The sequence below is a fragment of the Pimephales promelas genome, chromosome 25 (genome assembly GCF_988280905.1).
Source record: "Pimephales promelas chromosome 25, fPimPro1.hap1.1, whole genome shotgun sequence".
NCBI classification, from domain to species: domain Eukaryota; kingdom Metazoa; phylum Chordata; class Actinopteri; order Cypriniformes; family Leuciscidae; genus Pimephales; species Pimephales promelas.
The window spans coordinates 2306945-2328859 of NC_142793.1; the positions used below are offsets into that span (position 1 = coordinate 2306945).

At 41.7% G+C, this 21915-nt stretch overlaps 1 protein-coding gene and 1 long non-coding RNA gene across 3 annotated transcripts in view; both read right to left on the bottom strand.

Moving 5' to 3' along the window:
- wwox (WW domain containing oxidoreductase) overlaps nt 1-21915 on the bottom strand; it is a 268954-nt gene that overhangs the window by 31523 nt on the left and 215516 nt on the right. The gene's annotated exons all lie outside the window — the stretch shown is intronic.
- Nucleotides 815-1868, bottom strand: LOC120482268 (uncharacterized). The gene is made up of 2 exons (XR_005623436.2): nt 1614-1868; nt 815-1173 (listed from the first exon to the last, which is right to left on the bottom strand). It is a non-coding gene; the product is annotated as an uncharacterized LOC120482268 (long non-coding RNA).

Sequence of the window (21915 nt, forward strand, 5' to 3'; positions counted from 1 at the left end):
AATCTAGATTCACACCAAAACGTTAATGCAATCTAAATACGTGTTTCATGCAATTCTAAATGCAAAATCTAAGGAGCATTCACACTTTTACCAAAATGTGGTCTATTGAATCCGGATTCACAACAAAATATCTGCGACATAAATATGCGTTTAACCTCTTAGAAGGCCTGCAAAATTTGCCCGAAACGCCTAAAAAAGACCTATCCAAATTAAATTGCATGCTGTTCTTGAACCATTTGGAGTATATGCATGCTTTTGCTCTCTTTTGAAAGGTGACACTCAGAGGTTTGTTCCTAAACAGTCAAAATCACTGTAAGTCTTACTGGTCTTGAGTAATATAACTTTGAACACAATGAAAAATGACAAAAAAATTCCGCCTACATTTTTTTTGTGTAAACAGATGCCTGCAGATAACTACAGCTGGGAGCTATGAGCTAGAAAACACAACTGGATCACAGCATGAAGCCTTACCAAACAGAGTTTAAAATTTGATGATGATATCTAAGAAAATGAGTGTTTTACACATGTTTATCTAAGTGTATATCTAGGCGCTTCCCAAAAAAAGCCACTTGGAGACTCCAAATGACCCTTTGTGATCATAGACACATAAAATGCTGCTATTCTTGAATACTTTACTCTACAGTCATAATTTTGGGCTCTAATGAAAGGTTACATTTAGGGCTATCATATTCCTTAGCCAGATTCACTGTAAATATTGATGACACATAGTAACTGAAGCATAAACACATTATAGTGTTTTTTTTTTCAATTCTTGAAACCAAACTTTCTACAAATAAAGAGACAAAACAAGTGCTATGGTACTAAAACACTTTAATATTAGAACTGAAACTACATATACATATATATATATATATATATATATATATATATATATATATATATATATATAAATACATATATACACACACACACACAAAAAGTGTGACGACCTGCAGTGCTGTGTCCAGTGATATGCACAGACTTGAAAAAAGAAAAAGCCAGTTCTCCTCTGCATCTCACCCTCCCCGTCCACTTGTTGTTTAGCTGGCAGAACCTCTCTGGAAAGATAAATGATGGGGCTCCTCTCCTGATAAGGTGCTGTCATTCTGTTCCAGTATGTTGTTTTTTTCTGACTGGCTCCCAGAATTCACTCACTAATTTTCAGATGATGGTCTGTGATATATAAAAAAGGGAAATAATTTACAAAACATTGACATTATATGCGTGTGAATACAAAAATAAACAGAAACACATGCACACAAAGAACCAGGATTATGCAGTTCATGAGCGCACACGCACATCATGAGCTATGACATAAACAAACACGACATAAGTTAGCACATGTAAACACACACACACAAGACATGTATGTTTTGCGTGTTTAGCAATTTCAACTCACAAAAAGGCCACATATTAAATAGTGCTGTAACGTTACGAGCGCACACCAGAGAACCTAGCTAGCAGGTAATGCTATGTTGAACACACTCACACAAACACACACGGCAAAAGCTGACACACCTCAACTGAGGCATGTGTTTGTTTTAGTACACCTAAAACAAACACATGTCTCAGTATATACAGTCAAATATGTTGGGCAATATAATAAAACTTACTTTTCGTGACGTGAGTGCCGTGGCCACCATCCAAAAGGGTCCTCTGCTAGTCGTGCTAACCAGACAACAACATCGATTGCTCTCTTGCTCACAAATGTCCTCCCACTCACCACGGTCACGGAGAATACACTGTTCAATCACTTCTTCGAGTAATAAGTGCGTCTTTCTAATTATCTTTGCCATTTCACATCTGTTACCTCCTTTCACTCACCAACGCGTTCAATGTTGTGTTTACGCACAAACGCGCAGAGGATCACTTTCGCTTTACGCATGAAATATAACGTAATCGGATGATTCCAGCCACTAAAGCTGCATTTCAGTCTTTTCAGAAATTCATTGGCTATCAGAAAATAGCGTCATTTCATTCTCTATTGCAACTGGATAGATAAACTGTCACTCAAAGAGAGGTAGGTACAGATTTCACCAGGCGAGCTCGTTGGTTGTTGGAACATCAGAAGACACCCCTAACACTCGCCGATTGGCTAAAATGACCTGTCAATCAATAGTTCGGGGGTCAGCGGCCATTTTGACATACTTTTTTCTCCAATGTTTACGTTTCAACTGAAGTTAGACAGATCAAATAGTGTTAGTGCGTCGAAGTTGTGATAGCGCTGTCGGCTAACGCGAAATGCTACTATTGCATTCCATGGATGTTTATTCATATATACAATTGTTTTGGACTAAAAACTTCTTCAAATTGGATTGTATGGACGCTTTACAGTGAAACCAAACCATTTTTGTTGGAATGTGGACTAACAGATGGCTAATTGGTGAGTTTCTTCCAGTTTGTGTTGGTTTGTTTTGGCTGTTGGTGGTCTGACAAAGAGACAGATTGTGCCCGCTGTGTTGATTGTATCTTAAAATGGTTTACGTCGTTCGAATCACGAGTTTCTCAGCTTTCCAAAGATATGTATTATGTTTACTTTTGTGTTTGTTTTGTTTTGTCTTTCACAAAGTTAAACCTATAAACCACCCTGTTGGCCGTATACGGCACGTCGGACCACAAACAGGTTAATGCGATTTTATGTGTGATAACAGAGCCACATCATGATCTTAAAGTATTAACATTCACCAAATGTGGTCTGTTGAATCCGGATTCACACCAAAATATCTAGTGTGAATGCAAAATAATGCATCCAAATCACCTTCAGAAGAAGCAGTTGTTGGAGTTCCCAGAATCCAGATTCACACCAAAATGTGAATGCAATCTAAATACGTGTTTCATGCAATTTTATGTGTGATAACAGGGCCCCGTCATGGTTTAAAGAGCATTCACACTTTTACCAAAACGTGGTCTATTGAATCCGGATTCACACCTAAATATCTGCGACATAAATAGGCGTTTAATGCGATTTTATGTGTGATAACAGAGCCACATCATGATCTTAAAGTATTCACATTTTCACCAAATGTGGTCTATTTAATCCAGATTCACACCAAAATATCCAGTGTGAATGCAAAATAATGCATCCAAATCACCTTCAGAAGAAGCAGTTGTTGGAGTTCCCAGAATCCAGATTCACACCAAAATGTGAATGCCATCTAAATACGTGTTTCATGCAATTTTATGTGTGATAACAGGGCCCCGTCATGTCTAAGGAACATTCACGCTTTCACCAAATGGGCTTTATTGAATCCGGATTCACACCAAAATATCCAGTGTGAATGCGCCACAAATATGCGTTTAATGTGATTTTATGTGTGATAGCAGAGCCACATCATATCTTAAAGCATTCACACTTTCACCAAATGTGGTCTATTGAATCCGGATTCACACCAAAATATCCAGTGTGAATGCGCCACAAATATGCGTTTAATGTGATTTTATGTGTGATAGCAGAGCCACATCATATCTTAAAGCATTCACATTTTCACCAATTGTGGTCTATTGAATCCGGATTCACACCAAAATATCCAGTGTGAATGCAAAATAAACATGTTTCATGTGTGATAACAGGCCCCTATCCAGGTCTCAAGAGCATTCACACTTTTAGCAAATGGGGTTTATTGAATCCGGATTCACACCAGTGAATGTGATATAAATGTGTTTTACGTGGTTTCGTGTGTGATAGTAAATCCCCATACATTTAAATGTGGATTATCACAGTAATATTATTGTAACTCGTCACCCACTCAGCTGCACCGGCTGTAGGGACTGGTGTTCATCGTGCATGCGTCCAGAGGAGCCCTTGGTGTGAAACTGCACTCTATACCCTGCGTCTAGGGGGCACTGGTGGTCAGTTTGCACTACACACAGCAAGCTCCCTGGTGTTTAGCAGGCTTTGGTGGTCTCGGGCCGCATGTCCTGAGGTAGTGGATCCCTGCCCTGGTCCACAACACAGCTCACATTTTGTCTCACAGTAGAAACACTTTGAGAGTTAGCAATAACTAGTTTGTAAAGGAGCAGTTTTCCCCAAACAGAGTGTGTTCCAGGCATCAGCTAACATGTGTGTTAGCGAGGATAATGAGGTGTGACAGAGCATGCAGAGAGACTAATGGCCTGTGAAGTCGTTAGAGCCCTTTCACACACACAAACACACACCGTTTCAAGTGTTTTTTTGGAGGAATTGCGCACTGTGCGTGACGTAAGGGGACGACTGTGAAATCCAAACAGTGCTCTCGTGTCACACACCTCACGTTTGAGTGACTCAGCAGTGCACTGTGGGTAATATTCGGGACGTAGACTCCCTCCGCACAATGACACTGACTTTTAGACATGCAGTAGATCTCTCTCTTTTCCCAGCGTCTCAGTCAGTCCATCTGTCTCTGAACTGTGACTGATCTGGTGAAGGAACAGGGTCAGGCTGAGGAATGACCCAACACCATGCCATCCATCCATCAGGACTGAATCATGAGGACGGGGAGAGAGAGAGACAGGCAAGGCCTGGGTGAACGAAACGAGGCTCAACTCAATCATTAGCTGTCAATCCATTCAAAATTGGAATGAAATTTAATCACATATACAGATATTTGCTTAGAAGTAATACCTAAATGAAGTGACATCAAAGACATCAGCTATCTAGATTATATGAAATAGTATTATGATGTAATCAACATATGTGCATAAGTTCGTGTCTGGACGTGAGAGAGAGAAAAAATCACAGGACAGGTTAATAACTTTTGGAAGCTGGCTATTTATCATCAAAACAAAAATAAATGGCCGCTAGATTAGAAGGATGAGGGCGAGGGTGATCCTCGCTCCGATGCGGGACAACAGGTCATCAGACTGGGCGCGGGACAGACGGAAGTACCGCTGACAGCGGCCGTCATCCAGCGCAGCTCCTGGAGCGAGCAAATGGTGAAACTATAGCCAAACGGTTCGCCTCCGAAGGGTCCGGTGGACACAAATATACGGCGACGATGATCCCCACGCCACTGTTCTAGCTCTCCAGAGTAAATACAGTGCGGTGAATCTCGATGAATGCTCGATCAACATAAACAAAGATGGCCGTCAACGGGTTTCGGTTTTGACGCGCGTAAATTTCGCTTTCTTTTTATTTTACCCGCTTCAGTTTCGCTCTTGACACGCAAATTAACACAAAGTGGTCAAGCGTCAAACTAGACGCGGTAGACGCGAACTTGATGCGCTATTCGCGTCCGGTGTGAACGTAGCCTACGGAATAATCCTGTGATACATCAGAAGTGCTGGTTTAAATTCATTTCGAGGAGCGACGGATCAAGCTGACGTAGTATGTTTATTATTAAGTGCTGTTGTAATTGCAATATTGAATAGCCGCAAAAAGACTGTTTAAAAATGAATCGCTTTCTGTGTGTGAACGAATGAACAGTTTTTGCCAAACTAAAAATCGCCTGAAATATGTTAAAGTAAAATGTCTTTGTATAAGCAACTTAAACTGCAAATGAACATTTATATGTTATAATACTGATAAATACAACGCGATCTCATGAAAGTTCGTATCTATAACACAAATTTAATTTCTCATACCATTCTACACCAAAAATACACACTGTAAACCCCCTTGGGTAGGATTAGGTGTGTGGAGTGCGTATGTATTACATGCCATAAAGTGCGCAACATGTGCATGCAAAATTAACAGGAAAACCTTAAAATAGAGTGTAACATATTTTTCTATTAGACCAGAATATCAAAGATGATATTTTAAGCTGGCTAAATGCAAGAAAGCCCTTAGCAACCCCACAGAACACCCTAGCAACCACAGACTTCAACCGTAGCATAGTTAAAGCAATAAGTACTACTCACATTTTCTTCAGACAACTTAAAATTAAAATCTATTTTTATTGTGGCACGGAGCGCAAGTTATCTTTAACTAAAATATTCCTTTTAATCATATTTAACGTTCAGTGTTCAAGCTCAGATCAGGTCATTTTTCCACCCAAACACAGTGGTGCTAAAAACAGCCGATCAGATAAACGTTTCTTCCCAACCCTCAGATCTTTGGTGTAAATTCTCATCTAGCGGAGAGCTAAAAGCCAAAGCGCTCGTGATTAGACAGTGGAAATGTAAGTGAAGGCTTGTGATTCACCGATCAGACGGCGAGTGTGTTATCATCACGCTAGCCGAGCCTGTAAAACCCGGATAATGAAATGTCAGAGGAACAGGAGATGAGAGGCCAGCCGACTGTTGCCCACCTTCCCCAGATGAATTATGACATATTACACACATTATCCGCAATTAAAAAACCTTGGATTGGGCAGGACAGCTTCCCTCGCTCTCGCTCGCTCTTCTGCTCGTTTAGTCTTGAGTGTCTGATGGCGGGAGAGTAATTTGATTAACCTTTGTGCTGATGAATCTAACATAGTCTGTCTTTTTCTAATAAGGAATTAAACTCGTAACTACTCACACTCAGAGGGCAACAGGATCGCTTTAAAGAATGGCATCGATTTTGTTTTGCAGCATGTGTACAGCGGGTGTATGTGTGTATGTATGTACGCACACACACACACAATTCAAAAGTTTGGGGTTGATAAGATTTTTTTATGTTTCTGAAAGAAGTCTCTTATGCTCAACTGCATTTATTTGATCGAAAACACAGTAAAAATAGTGAAATATCATCAGTTTTCTATGTGATTATATAGTAGTGTAATTTCCAGCATCATTACTCCAGTCTTCAGTGTCACACGATCCTTCAGGAATCACTCTAATATGAAGATATGATACTCAGTTATTATTTTTTGTGGAAAGTGTGACATTTTTCTTTTCAGGATTCTTTGATGAATTCAAAGTTCAAAAGAACAGTGTGTATTCAAAATATAATATTTTCCAACTTTGTCGATGTCTTTACTGCCACTTAAATCTATTGTCTCTGTATCTGTAAACCCCAAACTTTCGAAAGGGTTTGTATCACGGTTTACACAAAAATATTAAGCAGCACAACTGTTTTCAGGATTCATAATACTAATACATTTTTTAAAAATAAATTCAAATAGAAAGTACATTTTTTACAATATCACAATAATCTTGATTATTCAAAACTTTTGACCGCCAGTGAATCTTTACAGATAGGCTAGTATTACATTCTGAACATATCCTTCATATTACACACATTTACAGTGAATTCTGCATAATAACTAAAATGGATATTTACAGTGTGTGAAGAATATCAGTGCTGAAACCCCCCGTGTGATGCAGATATGTGTGGGAAGTTGCTTATGGATCCAAGTTAAAAGAGTGTTGAATTGTGTGTTTTATAATTGTAATGAAAATATGATTACAAATGTGTTAATTTCTGAACACAATCACCTTCTTTTACAAGTTCATGATACGGCCTCATCCAGTACTAAACAGCAAGAGTCAGAAAACTGTAAATGAAAGGCTGTATTTACGGAAACGGGGTGTGTGTTGGGGTTGAGGCGTGTCTGATTTCTGAAATGGGGTGTGTGTTGAGGACGAGGCGAGTCTGATACTGTAAATGAAAGGCTGTATTTCTGAAACGGGGTGTGTGTTGAGGACGAGGTGAGTCTGATACTGTAAATGACAGGCTGTATTTCTGAAACGGGGTGTGTGTTGGGGATGAGGCGAGTCTGATACTGTAAATGAAAGGCTGTATTTCTGAAACGGGGTGTGTGTTGAGGACGAGGTGAGTCTGATACTGTAAATGACAGGCTGTATTTCTGAAACGGGGTGTGTGTTGGGGACGAGGTGAGTCTGATTTCTGAAACGGGGTGTGTGTAGAGGACGAGGTGAGTCTGATTTCTGAAACGGGGTGTGTGTTGGGGACAAGGCGAGTCTGATACTGTAAATGACAGGCTGTATTTCTGACACGGGGTGTGTGTTGGGGACGAGGTGAGTCTGATTTCTGAAACGGGGTGTGTGTAGAGGACGAGGTGAGTCTGATTTCTGAAACGGGGTGTGTGTTGGGGACAAGGCGAGTCTGATACTGTAAATGACAGGCTGTATTTCTGAAACGGGGTGTGTGTTGGGGACAAGGCGAGTCTGATACTGTAAATGACAGGCTGTATTTCTGACACGGGGTGTGTGTTGGGGACGAGGTGAGTCTGATTTCTGAAACGGGGTGTGTGTAGAGGACGAGGTGAGTCTGATTTCTGAAACGGGGTGTGTGTTGGGGACGAGGTGAGTCTGATACTGTAAATGACGGGCTGTATTTCTGAAACGGGGTGTGTGTTGGGGACGAGGCGAGTCTGATTTCTGAAACGGGGTGTGTGTTGAGGACGAGGTGAGTCTGATACTGTAAATGACAGGCTGTATTTCTGAAACGGGGTGTGTGTTGGGGACGAGGTGAGTCTGATTTCTGAAACGGGGTGTGTGTTGGGGACGAGGTGAGTCTGATTTCTGAAACGGGGTGTGTGTAGAGGACGAGGTGAGTCTGATTTCTGAAACGGGGTGTGTGTTGGGGACGAGGCGAGTCTGATTTCTGAAACGGGGTGTGTGTAGAGGACGAGGTGAGTCTGATTTCTGAAACGGGGTGTGTGTTGGGGACAAGGCGAGTCTGATACTGTAAATGACAGGCTGTATTTCTGACACGGGGTGTGTGTTGGGGACGAGGCGAGTCTGATTTCTGAAACGGGGTGTGTGTTGGGGACGAGGTGAGTCTGATACTGTAAATGACGGGCTGTATTTCTGAAACGGGGTGTGTGTTGGGGACGAGGCGAGTCTGATTTCTGAAACGGGGTGTGTGTTGAGGACGAGGTGAGTCTGATACTGTAAATGACAGGCTGTATTTCTGAAACGGGGTGTGTGTTGGGGACGAGGTGAGTCTGATTTCTGAAACGGGGTGTGTGTTGGGGACGAGGTGAGTCTGATTTCTGAAACGGGGTGTGTGTAGAGGACGAGGTGAGTCTGATTTCTGAAACGGGGTGTGTGTTGGGGACGAGGCGAGTCTGATTTCTGAAACGGGGTGTGTGTAGAGGACGAGGTGAGTCTGATTTCTGAAACGGGGTGTGTGTTGGGGACAAGGCGAGTCTGATACTGTAAATGAAAGGCTGTATTTCTGACACGGGGTGTGTGTTGGGGTTGAGGCATGTCTGATTTCTGAAATGGGGTGTGTGTTGGGGAAGAGGCGAGTCTGATTTCTGAAACGGGGTGTGTGTTGAGGAAGAGGTGAGTCTGATACTGTAAATGACAGGCTGTATTTCTGAAACGGGGTGTGTGTTGGGGTTGAGACGTGTCTGATTTCTGAAATGGGGTGTGTGTTGGGGAAGAGGCGAGTCTGATTTCTGAAACGGGGTGTGTGTTGGGGACAAGGCAAATCTGATTTCTGAAATGGCGTGTGTGTTGGGGACGAGGCGAGTCTGATTTCTGAAACGGGTGTGTGTTGGGGTTGAGGCGTGTCTGATTTCTGAAATGGGGTGTGTGTTGGGGAAGAGGCAAGTCTGATTTCTGAAACGGGTGTGTGTTGGGGTTGAGGCGTGTCTGATTTCTGAAATGGGGTGTGTGTTGGGGAAGAGGCAAGTCTGATTTCTGAAACGGGTGTGTGTTGGGGTTGAGGCGTGTCTGATTTCTGAAATGGGGTGTGTGTTGGGGAAGAGGTGAGTCTGATTTCTGAAACGGGGTGTGTGTTGGGGACAAGGCGAATCTGATTTCTGAAATGGCGTGTGTGTTGGGGACGAGGCGAGTCTGATTTCTGAAACGGGTGTGTGTTGGGGTTGAGGCGTGTCTGATTTCTGAAATGGGGTGTGTGTTGGGGAAGAGGCAAGTCTGATTTCTGAAACGGGGTGTGTGTTGGGGACGAGGTGAGTCTGATACTGTAAATGACAGGCTGTATTTCTGAAACGGGGTGTGTGTTGGGGACAAGGCGAGTCTGATTTCTGAAACGGGGTATGTGTTGGGGACAAGGCGAATCTGATTTCTGAAATGGGGTGTGTGTTGAGGACGAGGCAAGTCTGATTTCTGAAACGGGGTATGTGTTGGGGACAAGGCGAATCTGATTTCTGAAATGGGGTGTGTGTTGAGGACGAGGTGAGTCTGATAGTGTAAATGAAAGCCTGTATTTCTGAAACGGGGTCTGTGTTGGGGACAAGGCGAGTCTGATTTCTGAAACGGGGTGTGTGTTGGGGACAAGGCGAGTCTGATTTCTGAAACGGGGTGTGTGTTGAGGAAGAGGTGAGTCTGATAGTGTAAATGAAAGCCTGTATTTCTGAAACGGGGTGTGTGTTGGGGACGAGGCGAGTCTGATACTGTAAATGACAGGCTGTATTTCTGAAACGGGGTGTGTGTTGGGGACGAGGCGAGTCTGATTTCTGAAACGGGTGTGTGTAGAGGACGAGGTGAGTCTGATTTGTGAAACGGGGTGTGTGTTGGGGACGAGGCGAGTCTGATTTCTGAAACGGGGTGTGTGTTGGGGACGAGGCGAGTCTGATTTCTGAAACGGGGTGTGTGTTGGGGTTGAGGCGTGTCTGATTTCTGAAATGGGGTGTGTGTTGGCGACAAGGCAAGTCTGATACTGTATATGAAAGGCTGTATTTCTGACACGGGGTGTGTGTTGGGGATGAGGTGAGTCTGATTTCTGAAACGGGGTGTGTGTTGGGGACGAGGCGCATCTGATTTCTGAAACGGGGTGTGTGTTGAGGACGAGGCTAGTCTAATTTCTGAAAAGGGGTGTGTGTTGGGGACGAGGCGAGTCTGAAACTGTAAATGAAAGGCTGTATTTCTGACACAGGGTGTGTGTTGGGGACGAGGCGAGTCTGATTTCTGAAACGGGTTGTGTGTTGCGGACGAGGCGAGTCTGATTGTGCAAATGAAAGGCTGTATTTCTGACACAGGGTGTGTGTTGGGGACGAGGCGAGTCTTAAATCTGAAACGGGGTGTGTGTTGAGGATGAGGCGAGTCTGATTTCTGAAACAGGGTGTGTGTTGGGGACGAGACGAGTCTGATACTGTAAATGAAAGGCTGTATTTCTGACACGGGGTGTGTGTTGGGGACGAGGCGAGTCTGATACTGTAAATGAAAGGCTGTATTTCTGAAACGGGGTGTGTGTTGGGGACGAGACGAGTCTGATACTGTAAATGAAAGGCTGTATTTCTGAAACGGGGTGTGTGTTGGGGATGAGGCGAGTCTGATACTGTAAATGAAAGGCTGTATTTCTGAAACGGGGCGTGTGTTGGGGACGAGGCGAGTCTGATACTGTAAATGAAAGGCTGTATTTCTGAAACGGGGTGTGTGTTGGGGATGAGGCGAGTCTGATACTGTAAATGAAAGGCTGTATTTCTGAAACGGGGTGTGTGTTGGGGACGAGGCGAGTCTGATACTGTAAATGAAAGGCTGTATTTCTGAAACGGGGTGTGTGTTGGGGACGAGGCGAGTCTGATACTGTAAGTGAAAGGCTGTATTTCTGAAACGGGGTGTGTGTTGGGGACGAGACGAGTCTGATACTGTAAATGAAAGGCTGTATTTCTGAAACGGGGTGTGTGTTGGGGATGAGGCGAGTCTGATACTGTAAATGAAAGGCTGTATTTCTGAAACGGGGTGTGTGTTGGGGACGAGACGAGTCTGATACTGTAAATGAAAGGCTGTATTTCTGAAACGGGGTGTGTGTTGGGGATGAGGCGAGTCTGATACTGTAAATGAAAGGCTGTATTTCTGAAACGGGGTGTGTGTTGGGGATGAGGCGAGTCTGATACTGTAAATGAAAGGCTGTATTTCTGAAACGGGGTGTGTGTTGGGGACGAGGCGAGTCTGATACTGTAAATGAAAGGCTGTATTTCTGAAACGGGGTGTGTGTTGGGGATGAGGCGAGTCTGATACTGTAAATGAAAGGCTGTATTTCTGAAACGGGGTGTGTGTTGGGGATGAGGCGAGTCTGATACTGTAAATGAAAGGCTGTATTTCTGAAACGGGGTGTGTGTTGGGGACGAGGCGAGTCTGATACTGTAAATGAAAGGCTGTATTTCTGAAACGGGGTGTGTGTTGGGGATGAGGCGAGTCTGATACTGTAAATGAAAGGCTGTATTTCTGAAACGGGGTGTGTGTTGGGGACGAGGCGAGTCTGATACTGTAAATGAAAGGCTGTATTTCTGAAACGGGGTGTGTGTTGGGGACGAGGCGAGTCTGATACTGTAAATGAAAGGCTGTATTTCTGAAACGGGGTGTGTGTTGGGGACGAGGCGAGTCTGATACTGTAAGTGAAAGGCTGTATTTCTGAAACGGGGTGTGTGTTGGGGACGAGGCGAGTCTGATACTGTAAATGAAAGGCTGTATTTCTAAAACGGGGTGTGTGTTGGGGATGAGGCGAGTCTGATACTGTAAATGAAAGGCTGTATTTCTGAAACGGGGTGTGTGTTGGGGACGAGGCAAGACTGAAAGCTGCCCAGTGCTTTCATTATTCTAATTGCCCTGCTCTGAGCTTCTGCCAAGACTCACTCCGTCACTGCCGTCCACATTCAAGATATCACACTTACACACCATTCAACATAAACATACAACACCAGCAAACCATACGCACACGTGTGTGTGTTTTAACCAGCAGGATGAGCTGGTTCTCAGATTAAGCTGTCAACTGGAGATAAAGCAATAGCGCATCTATCGGTCATATTTCAAACACAACACTGTGCACACACGCACACACACGCACACACAGATTCACAGTTGGGCACGAAACACATACTCAACAGTTATCGTCTCTGTTAGCACTGTGTCAACCTGCGTGTCAACACACAAACACACACAGCCTCCCTTCAGGGCTTCAACACACTCCTCCATTGACAGCACATCTGGATCTGTGTGTGTCTGTGTATGTGTGTGTGTGTGTACACCGTCCCCATTACACCTGCTTTACACCTTAACATGGGCCTGTTTAGTGAGCACCACTCCAGAATGATAGCTCTGCAAAAATCACTCTAACGTTAATGAATGAATGCTTTAAGATTTTCACTTATTGATTACTAATTGATAATTAAAGAGAATATTCAAAGAAATAATTTTTGGGTGGAGCTTAATTTTATCATTCAGGATTTGATTGGTTCACATAAACTACAGTATGCTATTATTGGTCAATATTTTCTCCACCCGCACAGCCTTGATTAAATGAGTTAAAAAAAAATTTAATGAACGAATCGCTTTTTTTGTTGTTGTTGTTATTTATAAAGTACTAATGAATAGTGTACATTTATTAATAAACTAAACAATTTTGCTTTCACACTGTCCTCAACATTTCCCCTCGGCTCAGCAGTGTGTTACTGTCTTTCACACACACCTGTGTTGATTTCTAATTATTTAAACTGGTGTTATGGTGGCATTATCTTAAGTCACAAGTGAGAGACTCTGTACTTAGAGAGCTGAGCTAATGAGATTAACACACACACACACGCACATACACACACAGGTTAATCTGATTGTGCAGTTCTGATGATGAACAGGATAGAGGGATTTTGGAGGGTGGAGCGCTGATGGAGTTGAGTGTCAAAAGAAGGCCAGAGATGTGTGTGTGTGTGTGTGTGTGTGTGTACTTCAGACTTACCAATAATTCTGAGGTCAAAATTAAACAAATAAATAAATAATATTGATAATTATAATAATAACAAATATAGCTGCAAGCAGCAATTAAGGGGTCAAGCATCACAGAGACAGAATGAGATGCTAAATTTCAAGCTAACGAGTATTACACCAACTGTAAAAAGAACGAAGATGTTTGGAGACGGGTTTAAGCTAGCAGGAGTCTAAGAGGAGTTGGAAAAAGAAGTTTCTTAAAGAAAATCTAAATAGCGGACAGGAAGTTCGGCAGACTATGAAAATACTATTATCAATGTTCTTGGCAAGTCCCAATTTTTACAGTAGGCAAAAATTATCAAAAGCTATTAGCATTTAAAAAAAAAAATTAATTCAGTACTGTAATAAAATGAAATGCCAATTAATTAGTAATTTATAGCATTCAATTCAAAATGGCTGATAACATCCAACTCGGCATACCGCACCAAATCTACAGAGTTTCATTACTTTTGGCCAAACTTTTCTGAAGTTATAATCATTTTTCAAATCTCCGGACCACTAGGTGGCACTGTGCCGAAACTGAGCAGGTATCCTCCGGTCATCGCTGTCATAACACACACCAAGTTTGGTCGGAATACGCTAGAGCGTTGCGGAGATACAGTCTCACTTTAAATTTTTGAAATGCTCTTCGTCGAATTCGTTCCCATATTATTAAAAAACGACCATGTGAATTCTACAACTTTTCGTCGGCATGATCTGAAGATGATCGATTTTGAGTTCGAAAAAGTCGCTTTTCGGAAAATTCAAGTGCAATCGAATCGTTTTGAGCCAAGGAATCAGATGAAGAAGAAAAGTGTTTCTAGCCGACGGTTCAAAAGTTATTAGCATTAACATGAGTGCAACTTTGGGCAGTTGGTGGCGCTAGAGACTATCCTTTATCTGTGTGCCAAATTTTGTTTAGATGTTAGTTTTGCGAGAGGAACAAATTAATATTTAATTATAATTCAATTGATATCACATATATGACATCATCATGACATCATCACATCCCCAAACACTACACAATCATCACCTTCCAAAGCGCTCCAGTACTTTTATAAAGAAGATCTTTTATTTTGAGCAATAACTCAACTTTCTGCCTCGCTTGTTTATGAACACTGTGTGTAAACATGCAAAAGCCGGGAGCTTGGGGAAACAAACACTGAATCCTGGAACTGGACTGTTGATGTTTTACTGGTGCATATGTGTGATTACCTGTAGTGTAGCGCTAGACTGGCAGCTATAAAGCTTATTAGCGTGATCTGAGTGCGCACAGGCTCTTCTACGCTGGAAACACACACACACACACACAGGATGAGTGATTGGGGCCGTTTTAACAAGTCAAGTTTAACAAATGAGCTAATATCAGTTTTCAAAGCACGGCACACATCCAATCAGTCAAATGGCCGTGGCGGATCGCGCGGGGGTTTTAAGTGTGTACCTGTTTAAAACAATCTTCCATTCCTGCGCGTCACGGCGTAAACATTCATCACGGTGACAGAGGCGCGTCGGCGACCCCCGATGTCCCTGTGCCGGGGCCTCGGAACAACAGTTGTCTTCAATTACGCCTGCAGATAAAGCCCGACGTGGACACGGGCCCGAAGATTAACTGGGCTGCTATTTGATCACATTTGACTAATTTCAGGCATAAATCTTCAGCGGTGCGGACACACGGCGAGACTATTAACCTGAAATTGACAGGTTTGTGTTCCCCTTCAAGTCCCTGCAATTTGGATATGAAAAAGGGATCGTATACAAGAGTGCAGAATATCCCGTTCCTGCAATATACGAGCGCTCCAATGAATCCGCGCGCTCGGTTTTCATTTAGCCTTTTGAAATAAACTAAAAGATTAAAGATTAAATGTTCATCGCAGAGAATTAGGTGGATATGCAAATAATGCCAAAGTGTTGCTTGCACCCATGAAATGAAATGAAAAACTAATTAGCTGGAATTTGCATTTGAACTAATTGGATCTCTGTCTAACGCAGCAGAGGCGCGACTGAGTTCAACAGTTTAGAATTCAATCTGATTTGCTCTCTGTCTTAATTCTCGGTGTGAGAAGATAATATAATTTGCATAATTTGGATCTTATTTGCGACGGTACGAGTCGGAGGGGGACAGTGGCTGAAGACGCTGAGAGGATTTATAGTTGAGTTCCCCTGTAAGTGAGCGTGACTGCGGCGTGGTTGTTGCAGATACATTTCACATCACATCCGTGCTGTAAAATCGATGTACAAGCTAACCCCTTTTAATAATAATGAAAAAAATAATAATAATGATAATTTCCGTTGTGTATGGAATCTGATTTGTGATTAAAATAATGAATGCAACTTTTCAAGAAATTAACAAAATTATAGGCAACATATTTTACTTGCTGATTCTCACATCCACACAACACAAGATCTTGTCAATCAAAGACTTAATAGCCAATGAGAACACACCGCTGCTAGCCCCGCCCCCCAAGAGGGATTTGTGCCAGAATGGTGAACGAAAACTTCCGAAGTGTTAATGAAACCTCTGGAAGTCCAGATCAGTGAACGAAAGAGAAGAAAAGTATAAGCGAAGTGTAGTTTTACAAACATTGGCCAATAAATCTTTTAAAGAAAACTTTTAATAGCCTGATTGCACAAACAAAAGTTTCACCATTGAAAGCCACGTCCTAAACACACAATAATATTGTTCTTTTTAGTTTTGTGTAGCCTAATATGACAGCACATAACTGTATTTTGTATGATTCCAATCATATTTCAATTTTAAACCCATCATGTTGAACATGTTGAGGGTCTCGGCTGGAGTAAATATTACATTATTTATCGGCTTTAATGTACTCTATGTATATAAGTCACTCTCCTAAAGGATTATTAGGAACACCATACTAATATTGTGCTTCGCCTTCAGAACTGCTTTAATTCTACGTGGCGTTGATTCAACAAGGTGCTGAAAGCATTCTTTAGAAATGTTGGCCCATATTGATAGGATAGCATCTTGCAGTTGATGGAGATTTGTGGGATCGAAGCTCCCGTTCCACCACATCCCAAAGATGCTCTATTGGGTTGAGATCTGGTGACTGTGGCGGCCATTTTAGTACAGTCAACTCATTGACATGTTCAAGAAACCAGTTTGAAATGATTTGAGCTTTGTGACATGGTGCATTATCCTGCTGGAAGTAGCCATCAGAGGATGGGGACATGGTGGCCATAAAGGGATGGACATGGTCAGAAACAAAGCTCAGGTAGGCCGTGGCATTTAAACGATGCCCAATTGGCACTAAGGGGGTAAAGTGTGCCAAGAAAATTACCATTACACCACCACCACCAGCCTGCACAGTGGGAACAAGGCATGATGGATACATGTTCTCATTCTGTTTACGCCAAATTCTGACTCTACCATCTGAAATCGAGACTCATCAGACCAGGCAACATTTTTCCAGTCTTCAACTGTCCAGTTTTGGTGAGCTCTTGCAAATTGTCGCCTCTTTTTCCTATTTGTAGTGGAGATGAGTGGTACCCGGTGGGGTCTTCTGCTGTTGTAGCCCATCCGCCTCAAGGTTGTGTGTGTTGTGTCTTTGCTGCATACCTCGGTTGTAACGAGTGGTTATTTCAGTCAAAGTTGCTCTTCTATCAGCTTGAATCAGTCGGCCCATTCTCCTCTGACCTCTCGCATCAACAAGGCATTTTGGCCCACAGGACTGACCCATACTGGATGTTTTTCCCTTTTCACTCCATTCTTTGTAAACCCTAGAAATGGTTGAGTGTGAAAATCCCAGTAACTGAGCAGATTTTGAAATACTCAGACACCAACAACCATGCCACGCTCAAAATTGCTTAAATCCCCTTTCTTTCCCATTCTGACATTCAGTTTGGAGTTCAGGAGATTGTCTTGACCAGGACCACACCTCTAAATGCACCTCTAAATTGATTGGTTGATGAGATAATTGCATTAATGAGAAATTGAATAGGTGTTCAATACAGGAGTGTATATCGGCCAAATGTTCATATTGAGCTGATAACATTAAAGATGAACATGTATCGGCCTATACTGATATATTGTGTATTCCTTATTAAGATATCTTCCTAATTAAGTAATATTTTCGGCCTAAACATGATTCCCAAAGTTGCCATCACTTTTTTTTAAACACTGGATAGAAATGCCAAGATGTGCATTAATTTAAAACATGTACAAAAAAATTATGCACTCGACTGAGACATTTTTTTGATCCATTAAGAAGACATGCAGATAAACTGTGAAACACATTTTGTGAATGAATCCCTCGATGCGCAATACAACAAACTCATGCAGAAGATGTGATTGGATAACTGGACCAAACAGCGGACCAATCAAATCACAGCATCTCAAATGTTGTTTTAGTCTTTCTGAAACACTTGAGTCAAAGTGTTGCATAAAACAAAACAAAACAAAAAAAAAACGTTTTATGCGACATTCCAGTTTTGCATATAAATTAAATCTGTAACTTTGAACGGAAACAACTATTTACTTCTCAGAAAGCCTGTGAATCTCACACACATCTCAGACACGGCCTCCTCTATTTCCTGAGTCAACTCTCTCTCTCTCCATGTTTCACCCGCCGCTCGTCCTGTCAGGACTGAAGCGCTGAACGCTTCTCCACATTGTGCTGTTAGTTTAGCAGTGGAGTGTGTGGGCCGGCGCACTGTGAAGCGTTAAAGCAAGGTGTCACGCTCACCAGATATATATGACAGGCCGAGTGCAATAGCATTGATGCTGTAAATGGCCTCTGTACGTGTGTGTGTGTGTGTGTGCGTGTGTGCAGCCATACTACTGTGTTTACTGCATTCACTATGAAGAGAAACACTGGTCTGGAGCTTATCTACACTGAATTAAACACAGTGTGTGTGTGATCGTAAAACACACGCTCGAAACACACATGGACACTTCTGCTCAGATTCATGTTTGCTCTGTCCAAACCTTGGAGATGAAAACAAACGCCATTTTTGATTAAACACTTTACAGTAACTGTTTTTAGCTCTGAATAATTACATCTTGACAAATATAACTGAGAAGACATTTGAGTATGCCATTTAAAAAAAAAAAAAAAACTATATTTAAGAGTAATATGACCTTATTTCATTTGAATCCACTAATAGTCCCAAACATCCGCTGACATGACAAAGTGTGTCATATACTGATCTGAAATAAATAATCATTGTAGTTCTTGAAACTGATGAATGGAGTATGATTTCTCCATTCTCAAATATTTTGATTGAATTCTAACAAAAAATAAAATATTGTGTGTATTTAAAAAAAAAAATGTTGTTTATACATGTATTTCCTTTTATGAAAAAAAATTTAATTAAATAATAGATGCAAATTTGAGACAAAATTAACTTGGATTTTTATGTGATATTGAAGATATTTCATTAAGGTAGCATAGTTATTTATTTTATAGTAGGCAATAGAAAAAGTGATTTATAAAGTCAATGACAAACAAAATCCAATCAAAGAACGACAAGGTGCGACACGTCAAACTAAATCACGTTTCACACTGCTCATAACAATACCAAAATATAACATTTCACTGCTTAACGTCAAGAATTGTAATCACTTTACGATGATATCTGGTCAGTTTATCTCCCTGACCTTCAAAAATACAATGGATTTTAATTCAGAAACTTAGAAATGAATATCAGAGATTGAATGAAGGTTCCTATTAATGACATTAATACATATAATAATAAAAATGAGCATCAAAAAAATCAAAAATCACAGTAACAAACTCCAAACAACACTGAAATGTTTCACTCCAAAATCATTCAGTGAAATGAAAAAGAAATAATGTATTAGTTTCTCCCGTCGTTAGCTTAGCGAGTTAGCATCCTCACACCCATCCCGCATGAGCTTCTGTAACTCGCTGTAAGCTATTGTTTCTCTAATGACAAACACACACACATGGCATTCCTCCAAATAAAGCATGCAAATGCCGTGTTGGAGGAATGTGGCCCAGAGTGCATAATTTAGCAGAAAAGGTGTCGGCGAGAGGGAGAAAGGCCGTGATTATGTGTACAAAACAAGAGGGACAAAACACCAGAGACAGGCATAATAACCGAACATGAACTCTCAAACCCTAATGATGACACCAGGGACGAACAGTTGCTGCTGAACCAAGCACAAAATCGCCGGTCATTTGTAAACAGGTAACGATGCGGGCCAGGTGTGTGAGCATATGTATCCGAGCGGGGAGGAGTGTGTGTGTGTGTGTGTGTGTCGTGTCCAGCGCGGTCAGCTGTCAAGCTCATTAGCGTTGCCGCTGCCCACTTGGATGACTTCATCTGCTGTGAGCCGCTGTAGTGGACACACACACACACACACACACACACAACGGTCTCTTTCTTAATGTTAATTCTGTCAGTTTTTTTAAATTTACTCAATCTTAGTCCTGTGTCAAACACACACTTTGGTTTTTACCATATTTAGTCCTGCTTTTGTTTCTCGCACTCAACGTGAGTTACTCAATTACTCATGTTTTGGGCGACAAAATGCCTGATTTATTAATTATGGCCTGTTGAGGCTTCATGTGTGTGTGTGTGTGTTCACATGGACATCTGACTGTAGAGAAGAGTGTATTCTTTGTCTTCGCGCTTCTTTTTTAAAAAAAAGTTTATTTACTACAGTGGTGTGAATAAGTGTTGGCCCCCATGCTAAAGTTGCCTAAAAAGAGGAATAAAAAATCATCTTTTGGATGTTGATCTTAATGCCTTAATTAGAAAAATTAGGAAAACTCCAACCTTTAAGGACACCAATTTTCCTTGTGAATGAATAATGTATCATAAATAAATAAATGTTTTTCCTTAAAATACAGGGTGCATAAGTCCTATGTTAAATTCCCATAGAGTCAGGCAGATTTTTATTTTTAAAAGCCAGTTATTTCATGGATCCAGGATAATATGCATCCTGATAAAGTTCCCTTGGCCTTTGGGATTAAAATATCCCCACATCATCACACACCTTCCACCACACCTAGAGATCGGCATGGGGTACTACTTTCCATAAGATCATCTTTCAATGCAAATCAAACCAGCTATTAGGCTAACTGAAGTAAAACCATGCCAATCTCTAGGTGTGGTGGAAGGTGTGTGATGATGTGGGGATATTTTAATCCCAAAGGCCAAGGGAACTTTATCAGGATGCATATTATCCTGGATCCATGAAATAACTGGCTTTTAAAAATAAAAATCTGCCTGACTCTATGGGGATTTAACATAGGGGTGTCCTGACTTATGCACCCTGTATTTTAAGGAAAAACATTTATTTATTTATGATACATTATTCATTCACAAAGAAAATTGGTGTCCTTAAAGGTTGGAGTTTTCATTATTTTTCTAATTAAGGCATTAAGATCAACATCCAAAAGATGATTTTTTATTCGTCTTTTTAGGCAACTTTAGCATGGGGGCCAACACTTATTCACACCACTGTATTTAGTTTTGGTATATTTAATTTCTTAAACTATTCGAAGGTTGCTGTCATTATAAAGTGTGTATGCTTAAGAGGAGTGTTATGCTGTTATATTTGGGTTGTATATTAAGTGGCATAGAATGGTCTCAGAATGACAATAATATAGTTTATCGCAATTTCTGGGATAATATATCAAACACAAAAAAAGTAGTTATTGTGACAGGCCTAGAACAGCGATCCCCAAACCCAAACACACACACACACACACACACACACAATGAACATAAGAATGCATTCTGTAATTGTAGTGTTTTTTTATCTGAACACACACACTCCCACAGTGTCTGTGTGTGTGTGTGTGTGTGTGTGTGTGTGTGTGTGTGGAGGTTAAACTGCTGTCAGAGTGTATGGCTCAGCACTGAGCATGGCATTAGATCACACTCAGTCACAGAAACACTGTAAAGGCAGTCAGGCATAACAGACACACACACACACACACACACACACACACACACACACACACACACACACACACACACACACACACACACACACACACACACACACACACCCGCTGGGCCTACAGAAGCCCTTCAGACCAGACGAAACGTGCTTTGGGTCTTCTTCCACTTACTCGAGGCAAGACACAACAGTAGATCATATCACTATTACACACTATACAAGTATACACTACAGACGCTTCTAGCTACACAAGTGTGTGTGTGTGTGTGTGTGTAACTGTTGCATTCTCAGTGCTGCCACAAGAGGAGCTATAGCTATCCCAGACAGCAAACTGACATTGAATCAACGTGGAAACGACGTCTCTCATGACATTGAAACAACGTTGATTTTGCTCATCGAATTAACGTTGAACCAACGTCAGACGCGGCCAGGGTCGGCGCTATGGTGGGGCATTCGAGGGCCGTGCCCCCCCTAGCGCTCATTGATGCCCCTCCTACCACAGTTTC